Here is a 13,902-nt window from a genome sequence, read left to right as displayed (position 1 = left end):
TAAACCCAAATTTTACCTGTATCTCATTATCAGCTCTGTTTATGATGGCAGAGAGCCTGAACAAAGTGAAAAAATACAGAATAAAAAAAAAATTAATCACATTCATGTAAGCAGTGAATGACTAACACGGTTGTTGCTGTGGTATTAAGGAAAAGAATGCCTACTTTTAAATTTTCATTCTCAAACCTCTGAGAACAAAAAAGGTGTTCTGCATGAGTTCCTCAAGCTCGATCTTGCTCTGCTTCCTGGCAGACACCGTCATTTTTAGGTGCATTTTTTCCTGCTGTTAGCTGTGCTGCAGGGCACCATCTCCGAGGTCATTATCAAAGGGTTTCTTTGTCAGCCTGACAAGCTGTCTCCTCCTGCCTCCACAAAGCCAAGGGCTAGTCCGGTCCTACCGAAATCCACAAAGGTCCCGTGCCAGAGCCACAGTTAGACATTATGCTGGTTTTACAGACGTGAGTGGACCTGCGCCAGTTTACCTTATCTGATGATCTGGCTCCATGAGAACAAGTCCCTAATGACTCACGTCCACCTCATACCTGGTGTGCACGGGAAGAAGTTGTTTTTCAGGCTGGGTCCCACAAATCCCAGCAAATAATGCCTTGTTTCTCGTAGAGCTTCTTTCTTCCAGGAGGCGCTGAATAAAGTATGTGTTCAATGAAGCTATTTGCTTGACACATGTCACACAGTGTCGTAGGACAAGGTGGCAGGGTGATTCAGAGCGTTCAGTCCTCAGGCACCCTCTATAGGCTCTTCTGTGGGACAGCACTCAGCAGCACTTGCTGGGCAGAAAACAGCTTCAGAATCACGTTGAAAATTAAGCAGAAACAAAACCCTAGCTTTCAAAACCGAATAGATTTACATACAGTTATTTTAGTACAAATAACTAGCATGAAAAATTTATAATTTGGTATCAAAATCAGAAAAAAAGCCTCTTCACCAAAGTGCTTTCATTCACATGGATATTTTATTTTGCTTGGTACATGCAAACTAGCATCTTGGAGTCCTAATGTAACACTTAAATCTTAACATAAAATCTGACAAAGCACCTTTGAAATCCATTGTCACTAACTACTATTGCCTAGTAAATACATGGGTGTTAACAAAGCATCTGTATACAAACTAATATAAGAATGTAAACTTTAAACTACATTACTGACAAGAAAATGGAGGTAACTTTTTAGCTTTGCAAAGCCCTTGTGTGAATGCAAACACTGTGAATAATAATAAAGTGGAACGGGTACCTAAGCAAGAGTAGAATAAAACTCTAGAGTGTCATTAAGCAGCGTAACTGAGGGAAATTAATTTAAAATATGATTTTCAAAAATAGGTCTCCATTAATAAATTATCATCCCATTGTGTCTGCCCCCACAGTTGATTTTTTCTTCCAAAATGTATTTAATAGGCTCACACAAAGTTGTGGCAATTCAGAATTTGCAGGTCATACCCTTGCCCTGCAAGCGTGGTTCCACAGCTCAAGTAGAGATCTATAATGCCATGTTTAAATCTGTCATGTGAAGCCCTGAACGGGCTTTGTGTAAATTAACCTTGGTACCTGCAGTGCAGCTTGCATGAAGGCAGCAACCTCCCAATCAGGCAGGCATGGGGATCTGCCCAAAGGAGTAAATTGTTGGATATTGGATTAAAGGCTTCTGGTAAGCTAGTGTAAAAGATCTGGAAAAGACTACTCTGTATTCTGGTTGACTAATACTTTCCATTATAAAGGACTCTTTCTCTGGGAAGCATTAACACCTCTGTTGTTTGTTGCAGGCCTTTGATATTTAGCAGGGGAAATCCCAGAGGCTACAGTGGTACCTATTCATTGCCCAGAGAAACGTGAGTCAGTTTTACCCATATTGTAAAGTATTAAAAATGCTGGGTCTCTGATTCACCCACAAAGCCAGATTAAAATCAGGCTGCCACCCACATCTGTCTGGCCTGCCCCTACTGCACAGATGGCTCAACTGCTCTTGAAACATCAGCTGAATTGCCACAAATTACAGCCCAGCATATTTAATAATACTAAAACCTGAGCACAAAGATCTCAGCTGCCTGCAAAGCAGGAACTTTCAAGGCAGGAACTAACAAGGTGGACAGGTATGGAGGGAGATTTTTACAGCCATAACTTTTAATCTGCCTATAGTTGTGACAGGGGTCTTAAATTCCTTTTCTCTTTCAGGTCAAGATTGCTAAACATCACAGACAACCTGGTCTAGGCTGTTAGGCTGAAGCAGCAGTGAGCACTGCTGTTTGAGCACAAGTGCACAGTCAGGCATTACTTAGAGCTCCCTCCAGCAAGCCCTGCTCCTATTCATAATGCATCTGCAGCAAAATGGCACAGACCTTTCAGCGGGCTCGCTCTCCCCACGTTCTTTGTGACAGCAAATGCAGGAAGCAGAAGGAACAGTTCATGTAAGAACGTCCCCTCCTCGCCTGCTCCTGCCAGCCTTCGTGAGGGCCCCAGGCAGAGCACTGTGCTCTTCCAGCTGTGGGGATGAGAGGGAAAAAGTCCTTCTTTCCCCTGGCCCTGCACAGCTTCATAGTCCTCGCATGCAACAGCAGTCGGCAATTAGAGGATGAGGCGCCAGTTCAGGGGAGTCAAGTTTTCTACAGAAGATGCACAGTGTAAATCCTCCCAAATAGAAGTGCCCCAGCATCCTTGGAGTTACATGACAAGTTCACTTCAATTTCACATGACCTATTTTTTTGTTCAAACTATTCTCAGTCTGTCTGATACTTCATTCTGATTGGCTGGGGACTCACCTGCGTGCAGGCTGATTGCTTGTCCTGGGCTCTCAGCATCAGTTTGTCTACATAAAGGAATGAACGTTCAGTGAGCAATACAGCTCTGTGTATGCGCTGGAAGCTGCTTTCAAAGTGGCACAGCAAGCCCTTCTCAGAGAATACCTCTGGGTCCTCAAGGGACACTGGCTTGTAGTACCTAACACAGGGTAAGTTAGTCTTCTAGCTGACTCAATACTACCTTCTCCTGTGTGTAAGCCTTGCATACTTTAGTTGGAGGGCTCCTTCAGTTCTTGTTTCAAAAAATGTTTCAAACATTGTAATTAATTTTTACTGTGATGAAAGATGCCGGTCTTTTTGTCTATGCCCTTTACACAAGAATCAACTGAATGTCTTTGCCAAGCATTTTTCCTAACAGGTCAGAATTACTATGGCTATGTGGAATTATTTATAAAAATACAGTTAGGTACATTTAGCTATGCTGCCAATATCATTCTTTTACTTTCTCATCATTGTACCTGCAGTACCCAACAAATAACTATAAAATTTCCATTATACCAAATGGTATATAAATCCTAAAGTCAGCTCTACGAACATCTTGAACTGTTCTATTTACACCTAACCTTTTTTTATTTAAAGGTATTCATTTAACAATACACTGTAGCTTAAAAGTCCATTATAATAATAAAGTCTCTCTAATAACTCTTGAAATAATTTTAAAGTCACTAAGTAAAGCTAAGTGCCAAAAATTGTAGATTTTTTTTATATACATCTCACAAGCTGTTATTTGATTTCTAATAAATAACATAGTGTGCTAATAAAAAATGGGATGTTTTACCTACCGATTCAAAGTGTTTGTCTCATGCATTGGCTCAACACTTTCCCCATGGGCTATATTTTTTTAATAAATAAATAAATACACACGCATACACATATACATGCTATATGAATACAAAGAACTCCAAAAGGCTAAAAATTAAAGTATTATGTGTGTATAGTATTGTATCTTGCATATATTCTCTAAGTGCATGAGAATAATTTAACATGAAAGCTGAGAAAACACAGTATTATATATAAGATTTGACAAGGATAAAAGTGAAGACTTTAAAACATATTTTGTTTAAAAAAACCAAACCTCTTCTGAAGAGTATAGTTTTCACAGTAAAAATCCACAAAAAGGCTGTTTTTTAGAAAGCTATCTGAATTCCCAAGCCCAGTTCCATTTCTATGAGTTTTTCCCTCAAATTCATTGGTGTTGCTTCAGCAACTTTAGCGGAAGTACAACAGTTTGAAGTTCAGAATACACAGGCTCTGGCATAGAAGTCTCTCTTTCTACCAGAACATTTTCTCCAGTAGCTTGTGACCACGGCTGAAGCTGTGTGAAAAGTACTTCTACTGTTGAAGTGTCTCTTTCGCAAGAGCCCCCTCCTTCTCTTCCAAAACTATTTTGACTTGGTGAAGACTTATTTGTTACCATCTTGTTATTAACAGCCTGACCTAAACCCATGACAGCATTATATACTTCTATGTTCAAACTCATATGACCCTCATCATATTCTTTGTATCTAAAGAAATGAAATTGAAAATACAAGTTTCAAACATAGCATTTACAGCAGAAAATAAGAATAACATCTAATTAGGTTGCCAAACCTGAGAATGTCAGCAATTAAAAGATGAATTAGATTGCTATTTATAAGGTGGAACTCAAACAAGACACACTATGTGAAGGAACACCTGCAAGATGGTTCCAATAAGTAGTTTTTATCAAATATACATCACATAACAGAAAATAAAAGATACCTATTCATAATTACATTTTATTTGCTGGATTTTCTTGTCCCAAAATAGAGAGTTTGGCTTGTTTATACTACAGAAGCTGTTGATATATTTATGTACTCTCTTTGGTTGCTATAACTTGCAGGGTGAAAAAATTTCTTTCAACAATCTAGGTTACAAGATTTTCACAGTGGTAAAAGCAAAAGAGCTTTTTATTTCCTTGGTTTAACCATCTTTACACTAGGTTTTCCATCATGATAGTGAAACCTAGGTAGTAAATTTTTTCATGGTCAAAATGTTTAAAATGGAACACAGCTTAAGATAGTGTTTAATTAAATATCTGGATCTCTTAAACAAAAAGTTAAAAAAAAATACTTTATGATCTGAACAAGAATCAACTGGTAACATACCTGAAACGAGAATGACTGCTGAGTTTATGAGCTTTTCGAAGATGTAGCGTCAATGTATAACTCCAGGAGAAACATTTCTGACAGATGTGGCATTTATACTTCAGAATGCTTTTACTCTTAGGAAGAAAGACTGTTAAAGTCATTGAAGGCTTGCACGTATATATGACAAAAATTACTCCTTTGTTGAAAAGGGGAAAACCGCACTAACTAGCTGAAAACCTTTTGAAGTTGACTTCCTAAAACATTTAAAATTTGTGTGTTTTAGAACTTGCCTGATTAAGGAACCCTAGTGAACATGGAAATTCTCTGGATTGGCCATCAGTACTGCAGATATCTCCAACAGCAGTGTGACACATAGCTTCCACTAAAATATATTCATTTTACAACATAGAAGTGATCATAACTCAGAAAGTTGAAGAAACAGGCAACAAGCATGCATAAACTATAGCAGCCAAAACTGTATTTTAATGTTGTGGCCAGACTCACCCAATTAAAAGTGATATAAGCTTTACAGACTTTATAGTTTCCCTATTTTCAGGTAACATATTAGTTCTAAGGATGGAGTACCAATATAAGGAGAAAGGTGACATTGGATTTTAATCCCCAAAATACTCTGCTGTTGAGATTAAGATTGGCATTTTTTTTTTTTTTAAAGGGAAGGTGGGGGAGGGGGTTGGCCAGAGTTCAAGACTGTGAGTATGCAACTGCATGCACCTAAAGTAAGTACTCAAAATCTATAGGTAAGGATGAGTCAGGTATTTGCATAATCCTTGCAAGAGTCCTAGAAATGTGTGCAAATAAATACTTGATTTGATGCAAAAATGAAACATTTCATTAATTCAGAAGAAACTAAAAGCACGTAAATTTGAAGCTTTAGTCTCATTTATAGCAATATATTTTCTTCTGCTATTTAATATACTCACCACATGCACTCTCTTGTAATGCTGTCTCAAATTTCGTAAAGTCCATGAAATAAAACCACATCCTTCAACATCACAGCTGTAGGCATCTGAATCATTGTGTGTTTCAACATGTTTATGCAGATCATACGCATTCTTAAAACTGAAAACAAAGTAAAACAAATAACAGATATAATAGTACAGAGGAGTAGTCTTGTGGTTAATGTTTAGGACTGGGAGGTAGTAATTTTTGGCTCCGACAATGACAAGTGAAAGCGGAATATGTGTAAATTACTTCTCTACCTCAGTTTTTCCACCTGTGAAAAGGGGATAGTACAGACATCTCTTTGATGTGCTCTGGATTTCATTTTCCATTCCCTCTTTCTTCCCACACATCCACACCATGCCCAAATCTAGGTAATTATTCCACAACCATGTTGTAAGGCATCATCCTCTCTTTCTGTTCACATAGACAAAATTCTTGTCCATTATCAATCAGTCACTTCACCCTCTCTGGTCTAGAAATTCAGATTTCCTTCTGTCCACCCACAGTGTGAACACAGAAGTACTTAAATATTTGTTCATTTTATCCCACTTCCAGCATAAAAAGGCTAGACCTCTCATCTTCTCTGGCAAAGTTAAACACAATTTGCCAATGCTTATATATGCAACTTGGTCTATCACATCACAATGCCACTTTTTTTTTTTTTTTAATTTCACTACTGTGTGGCATCATATGGTAAAGGCAGAAAAGAAACCACCACAGAAAGATGAAAGTGCAAGACAGCACAAGGTATAGTAAGCCTGTGGCAGAAAAGTCACTCAAAGGAGAAGACTGTGTCTCTCCCAGCAAGCAGCCAGCAATCATTTAGAATGGCAAAACCCACAGTTTAAGGCGCTACTGCTAAACATCTCAACTCGTCGTGATGACCATTTTGTAGTATGCAGTCTTGCCAAGAAAATTCACCTTTTAACTCATCAGTCCTACCTGCACCAGAAGTTCACGAACTACAATGTCTCAGCAGCTGAAGTCAGATGAACAGCAGATGAAGCTGTTAGATTTCTTCATTGAACAGCTGATTATTTTAGTGGTTGAAAACTTTTCTTTCTTTACTAACTCCTATGTAGAACACTAACTTGGTTCTACAGTTCTGCTCACATAGCCATGAGCCTCAAATTTTCTTACCCGCTGTCACAGAGGTGACAATGGAAAGGACGTTCATCACAGTGTCGGAATCTGATGTGTGCTTTCAGTGAGGAGACACTTGTGCATACCATATCACAAAGGGCACATGTAACATGGTTAACTAGAAAAGATAGTAGAAAGAAAGATACTTTCAGTTCTATACTACAGCTTCACCAGGACACTGTCTGCTATGACATATGACAAAAAAAATGTATTAAAATATCATATCAAAATTAACAGATTATAATACATTTGGGAATAAAATGTACAGAGAAAAAAATGAGATAAAAATGGAACGCAGATGCAATAAAGAAGGTAGTGAAATAATGGTCAATCTTACAATGTTTCGAGTTACTTTCAAAAAATAGAAGGTAAGGGAAAAAGACGTAGAGGATCATGTTTCACTCTCTAGGCTCTAACAAAAAAGATGATTATCGTTTTGCCCTTGGCACTTTGGGAGGATTTCTAGAAGGTGGATGCTGTCTGGAGGCCTTCTGACAGACAAGCACTGGCAAATCTACTTCTAGTGTTTAAGGCAATACCACTCTTAAAAAGGTGGCAGAAAGAGTATGTGTCTGTCCTCCGCCTCCCCATTTCACATTCAGATATATTTGCTTAAGGCATAATAATGCTAGGTGCTTGCTAAGCTGCCAGACTATGAACTGCAATGGCTGAGACACAAGTTTGCTCTGACGACTCTGGAACTGCAGAGAACCTCTGGCAGATTGGCAGGCAGGACTATAACATCTTAAGCTGAACAAATGCTTGCTTTGCTGCATATAAATCAGCAACCTGATGAATGCAGTAGGAAGAGTCTCAATGAAGAAGTTTTGGATTTAGAGTAAATGTTATATTTAGGACTTTGAAACAACACATTATCTTATCAGCCCAGTGCTTTATAGGTGGCCAAAGAAAAACACACAGTTGAAGTGCTCATGTTTTCTCAAAAAAGGAAGTAAATATAATGCACTGTAACTATTCTGGAATCACTCCCTGCCTAGGCACTTTTCCTCATAGTTTGTCTTAAATCAGGAAAAATGATTTTTTTTTTTTCCTCCCTAAAATAAATAGTTTTGTGTGGAAAACTAGTCTAGAATAACTTAATCTGTAAAACTGCATCAGTGAAGTTCAGCAGTCTCTTGAAATGGGAGTATCCAACAGTTTACTTAGTTGTCTGGCATGTAAGTAGGTCCATGTAGGGAGTGATTTCAGAGTACCTACAGCATTTGCATTCACATCACAGCGTATTTCAGAATAATTTCTTAGAGGTAGGCAAGCTCTTTAAAAGAAAATTTCAGTATTTATCTATACCAGCAAGCTATTATGAAATATGCTGGGGTAAGAATCTGAAAATGTCATGTCTGCACTGGCAGTCTCCACTAACATGTAGACATGTATGCTGCCAGAATTTTTAAGGAAAGCTAAATCACGAATCAGGAAAGTAACTGGCTCTGATATCTGAATGGCTTTAGGTTGTGCCTAAACAGTTGGACCCAGGAATGCCTCCCAGCTGCTTCAGCCAAGTTCACGTTGCAGCTGGTTCGCTGTGGCTTACTGGGACATGACACAGGTTCACATCATCCTTGTTCCTAGGTCCAGCCACCTTGTGATTTTCCCTGGCTATGCAAGCAGAACACAGTCTGAATTATCAGGGGGCAAAGACAGCCAGGTGCATTGTACAATTCACAAAAGTTTAAGTGCAGCCAGAGTGACCAGAAACAAATAGTTCAGTTCACCATGTGCTTTATTTAATATATCAAATTTATCTCAAGGTGTGTTATGCTTTAATTTAAAAAAAAAAAACAACAAAAAACCAGAAGCATATTTATGCTTCATTAGCTAATAAAAACAAAACCAAAAAAATCATAATTTGCATTTATTTCCAATTTCTATCCAAAATCACCTTGAGACAAAGGAATAAAACTAATCTAGTAAACTAACCTAAATTAATTCTATATTTTCTAATATAAAATATAAAAATTAATATATTTTAGTCAGATGCATGTCAACTGCAAAACCACTTAAATACAGACATGGTCAGTCCTGGTAGCTCACAGTAAGCACAAAATCAAATGCATAGTTGTTAAGCATCAATGTGACTTGCAGACAGTGAAAAATCATGTTTCCTTAAGAATGCAGCAGATTCTATCTACCCTGACTGAGCAAGTCTGCGCAAAGCTACTTGTATGTTTATACAACCTAAACGACTGGTACCCAGGTCTAGCTACATGGTTCAAATATTCCTATTCCCAAAGCAAAGACCTACCCACCTCTTGGCTTCTGCATTTCCTGTATGTCCAACAGCAATATCACATGTTTCCTTGTGCTTAGATGCTGTAGGATTCTTTCCCAGCAAGTCATAACTGTTGTAGTATAACTTGTGGGAATAATTTGGGGACCTCAGGGAGATTGTGGTTAGGTCAACGATGGACTACACTATTTGAGTGAGGCTGATTATGCACTGCAAGGTGAGCAGAGTTGCAGCCCAAGCTAAAACATAGCTTTGGCTTTAACCATGCCCCTAGTCATGAAAGCAAATAAACAGAGATGCAAGTGAAGAAAAAGCATCTGCACAGAAGCTACTGCAAAATAGAAAAGCCCCTTAAACTTTAAGATCAGAAGGCATGAAGGGAATTTCCATGCTTCAGAGGGACTGGCAATGAAATTCTTACTTTCCAGCATTTATTACACAGTTGTCCTAGTTCCATATATTGATTTTCTTAGCTGATATAATCATACTTACAACTCTGTAGTTTATCAAACCTGTTCTGTACAAGGTGACCTTGAGAAAAGTACATTTTATCTTAAAAAGCTCTGACTTACCATGTCCCCTCATGTGATCTCGTAGCAGCCTTTCATTGGCAAAATGTTTCTGACAGTTCTGGCAAACAAATATTTGTTCTGAATTTAAGTAGAAACTATTTAGTGGCAATACAAATAACTTATGAAAGATTTATTAATTAATAACCTATACCTGCCAGTTTAACGAATAAGCTAACACAGCATTGAGAGAGTTTCAATATTCTTTTTCATTACCAATACTCTTCAGAAGAAAATTTAGTTTACGCTTAATGAAAAGGACTGTTTATCAGCAAGTTAATTTTATCCTAAACAGAATAACAAGCTGTTCAAAACACTAACAGTTTGGAATTTGAGCTCTTCTGTCAGTTACCTAGAATGCACCTATTTACCATCACCAAAACACCCACAATTCCTAAATATATTCCAAGCACTTAAAAACAGAAAAACCAACCACCTCTCCCTTCCTCTTTAGCATGCAGGAAAGCATGCCAACTAATACCGAGTTGGTTGAGGTAGGGAGTATTCTGGTGAGGAAAATACTTACTGGAAAAGCAAAGCTGAAGAGAAAAAAATTGCCTTTTGACCTGAAAGCAGTTAAATGCTCATTGGGATTACTTGCAGAGATTTTGTAATCCAAGTCTGGCTCGTGTGGAGGTTCACTCTTCAATAATCAAAAGTCTTTCCCATTCACGGGCAGTTTCCCAGTGTCAGTGGAATGTTACGCAGTGCCACAGGCACCAAGGAAAGAGAGGCAGTGTGATGCCACAGCTGCCAAGCAAGTAGCTTTTCTGCTGGATCTAAGGGTGTTCTGTTGCTCACTTTCATTAATCTAATTCATTGGACATGCAAAGTCAAGAGAACTTCTATGCTTTATGAAAACAACTGCCTTCCTGGAGTAAACCCTGCTTTCATGCAATTGACTTATATGAAAAATAGAAATATTTATGAAATTACATGTGCACATTATCACAAAGCACCTTAAATGAAAATTTCTTACAAATATAAACAGAAATAAGAGCATATCCACTTACTATCTTTTGAAACTTGTCTCTTTGCATGATCAAAAAACTTAGTGTTATTGGAGAACATTCCTCCACAAGTAGGACATGCTACAACTCTTTCTTGTGTGTGGGTTCTTAAATGATCCAAGAGCTTATGCTTTCCTTTAAATATGCCTAAACAATCTAAACCAACCAAACAAAAAAAGCTGCACATGAGTACTGTACTATTTCTTATGTAGAAACAGAAAAGGCTATTACATACTTATGTCTACTGTTGTATTTTTAGAAACATACAAAAAAGCTTCGGGGGGGTGGGAATCAGACTGGTACTATTACAAACATCACATGACATTTAACCCCACAAATATTGATGCTAAAGCCAGATTATTTGTCAGTAATCAGAATTCTTCAAGATTATGTTGGCCATGTGTGTGTCTCACAAAAAATTCAGTTTTGAATCAGCAGAGAGCATGCTGCTATGCTTTCCACCCTCGCATGTCAAAGTGTTTGACCCCACATGCATGCCCATACAGTAGAATAGAGATAACATTCATTACTATTCCTGTTGCCCCCCCATCGCAGAATTCCAGCAATCTTCGTGGTCTCTGGATAACCAGGAGAACAAGATGGTGTAGTGAATACGCCAACTGTACATCTCCAAGAACTCCACTTCCTGACCTCTTTTTTTTTTTTTATCTTCACATTTTCTATCTTTACATACACAATCACATGGTGGTTAACCGCAAGCCATCGGCTATCCACCAAACAATCTTTGCATATAAATAGCTATGTCCTCAGATCTCTCAAACTCAGGAACAGTCTGGTACCATAGACACAGTGCAAGTTTTAACAGCACAAGTAGAAAGATCTGGCTATTGATGTGACAAATAAGGGGAAAAACCCTAGTAGGTTAATGTATTGGTGTAAATGGAACTAAAGAACTACTTTCAGGAGAAAACTTCAGACAGATGTGAAGGAATAGCCTACCCTCTCACATAAGGACAAGCAGCCACAAGTCTCTCTCATCTACCTAACAAAGATAACAGCTATGCAGAATACTGCCTTTTTAGAAAGGTGAAGTAGCCCGGACCCAGTCAAAGACTCTTAAGAATCAAGAGGACTAAATTAAAATTCAAGAGCAAGAGGTAGGGAAAGATAAAAATATTCTTCTGTGGATTACTCTTTTTAAGACTAATCAAGTGAATCAAACTCAACAACAGGTTGGATACCTTTTGGTCTCAGAAATGAATACATAAAATTCATTTAACAAAATGGATTTGCCTAGTTCATTTAACCAAGTATGTGCATCGTGAGTTCCATTTCTACTATTCACTGGCACATTCTCTCAAGTAGAACAAGAATGTAATAGCCTTGATAACAACCCACATCCACTCCAATGGGTAGAATATAGGCAGCTTCCTGGAAAGGAGTTCTGAGCTCCAGATTAACATACTTAGTAAAGGGACTGAACTCTAGACACCTTATTAAAAGACAAAGGAAATCCTAAAACCTCACCTTGCCTACAATGAGGAAACAGGATCATCAGTGTCTCTTTCACCTCTACTGTGTACAGGATACTTCTGATCAGGAGGGGCCATAGAAAAAGGACAAGCTCCCATGTCTAGATCAAAAGCTGGAGGACTGGTTATTCTTCTAGTACAACATGAAGATTTCTGTCTCTGTTTAGCCCCAGATACAAAATGGAATATAAATGACATCAGACTGAATCTCTCTCTTACATCCTTCCTTTGTGAACTCTGCCAGGGCCCCAAGTATACCAACAGCTTCTGGTTGCCCTGACCAGCCTACAGCCATCTTTCTCTGTAATCCTCCTCTGCTGCCAGTTCCACCCCACACATTTAAGAGTTTAGTTGTCTGTATTTGAGGTCTGCTCTAATATGGTGATGCTGTTCAAGCTTCAATCACACTTCTGTGAAAACAGCTAAGTTGTGAGAAACAGCAGTGAGAAGCCTCATCTGGGGCCTCCACTCACCCTGTGCTCTCTGGCTTGGGAGCTGCAGTTACCTACCTCTTGCACCTCTGGACCTGCCTGTGACTTGTTCTCTGGACTTCCTGGCTTGACCTCAGACCTGTCTCGTCACAGTGGACTTGGCTGGTGATCACTGGGCTGTGGTTGAACCTGGCTAGCACCACCAGACCTGCTCTATTCTTCTTGTTCAAGTTCTGTGAGACTGCACCCTGTCAGTGAGGTCCCTGTCTGCCTAACTGTCACCCTTAACTCCCAGTTTGCCTTCCCTTGCAGAGCAGCCCACTCTTGCGGGACCATCACAAATGCCAGCTAGTATTACTGAGGGTCCCTGGAAAAGACTGATCACCTTCTATCTATTGTCCCAGTTACATGACAACTGCTTCCTCACAGACATGAGACCTTACTGGCTTGTCCTTGCTTGTTAAGTTTGGGGGTGCAAATGAAAAGTTGTCTTTCACTGCCTGGACATTATGATTCTGCATGTCATTTTCAAATGTATACCACCACCCTGTATGTCAAGATCACAGACTACAACAGACCCTTTAAGCCCCAGGACCTATTCTTTTGTTCCAAGGCAGGATCAATTACACCTTGGTCTCAAAAGAGGTCTTCTCAGTTCCCCAGTGACAGACAACCTCCATAATTTCAACAGGCAACTGCTACAGTATTTTAAAATACGCTATTAAAATGGCTTTCCTAACTTATAACATGCACCTCTCTTGTTACAACTGAAGCTCATTACTTCTCATCCTTTCTAGCACAGACGTGGAGAACAGATGATTTCACTGTTCTAACAGCAGGGCATTTATTAAACATCTGAAGACATACCATATTCCTTTTCTTCTGCATTTCCATTTTCTCCATTCTGTTATTTAAGCTATACAGTCAGAGGAGTCCCTTCACCTGTCCTAATGGGCTATATTTTATAAAGTCATGATCACACTGATGTGTGATTTTTGTTCCTCTAAGTACTACAGATTCTCACTGGAGTGAGTTCCCCAGCCCAAAAAAATAGTGCACCTGTCAGCTAATCTCAAGAGGGAAAAGGAACAAAATGATGTCACCTTGCATTCACCAACAGGATTCTGTCATC

This window comes from Haliaeetus leucocephalus, unplaced genomic scaffold, assembly GCF_000737465.1.
Source record: "Haliaeetus leucocephalus isolate CR32 unplaced genomic scaffold, Haliaeetus_leucocephalus-4.0 Scaffold702, whole genome shotgun sequence".
Taxonomy (NCBI): domain Eukaryota; kingdom Metazoa; phylum Chordata; class Aves; order Accipitriformes; family Accipitridae; genus Haliaeetus; species Haliaeetus leucocephalus.
This window is presented reverse-complemented; position numbering follows the sequence as displayed.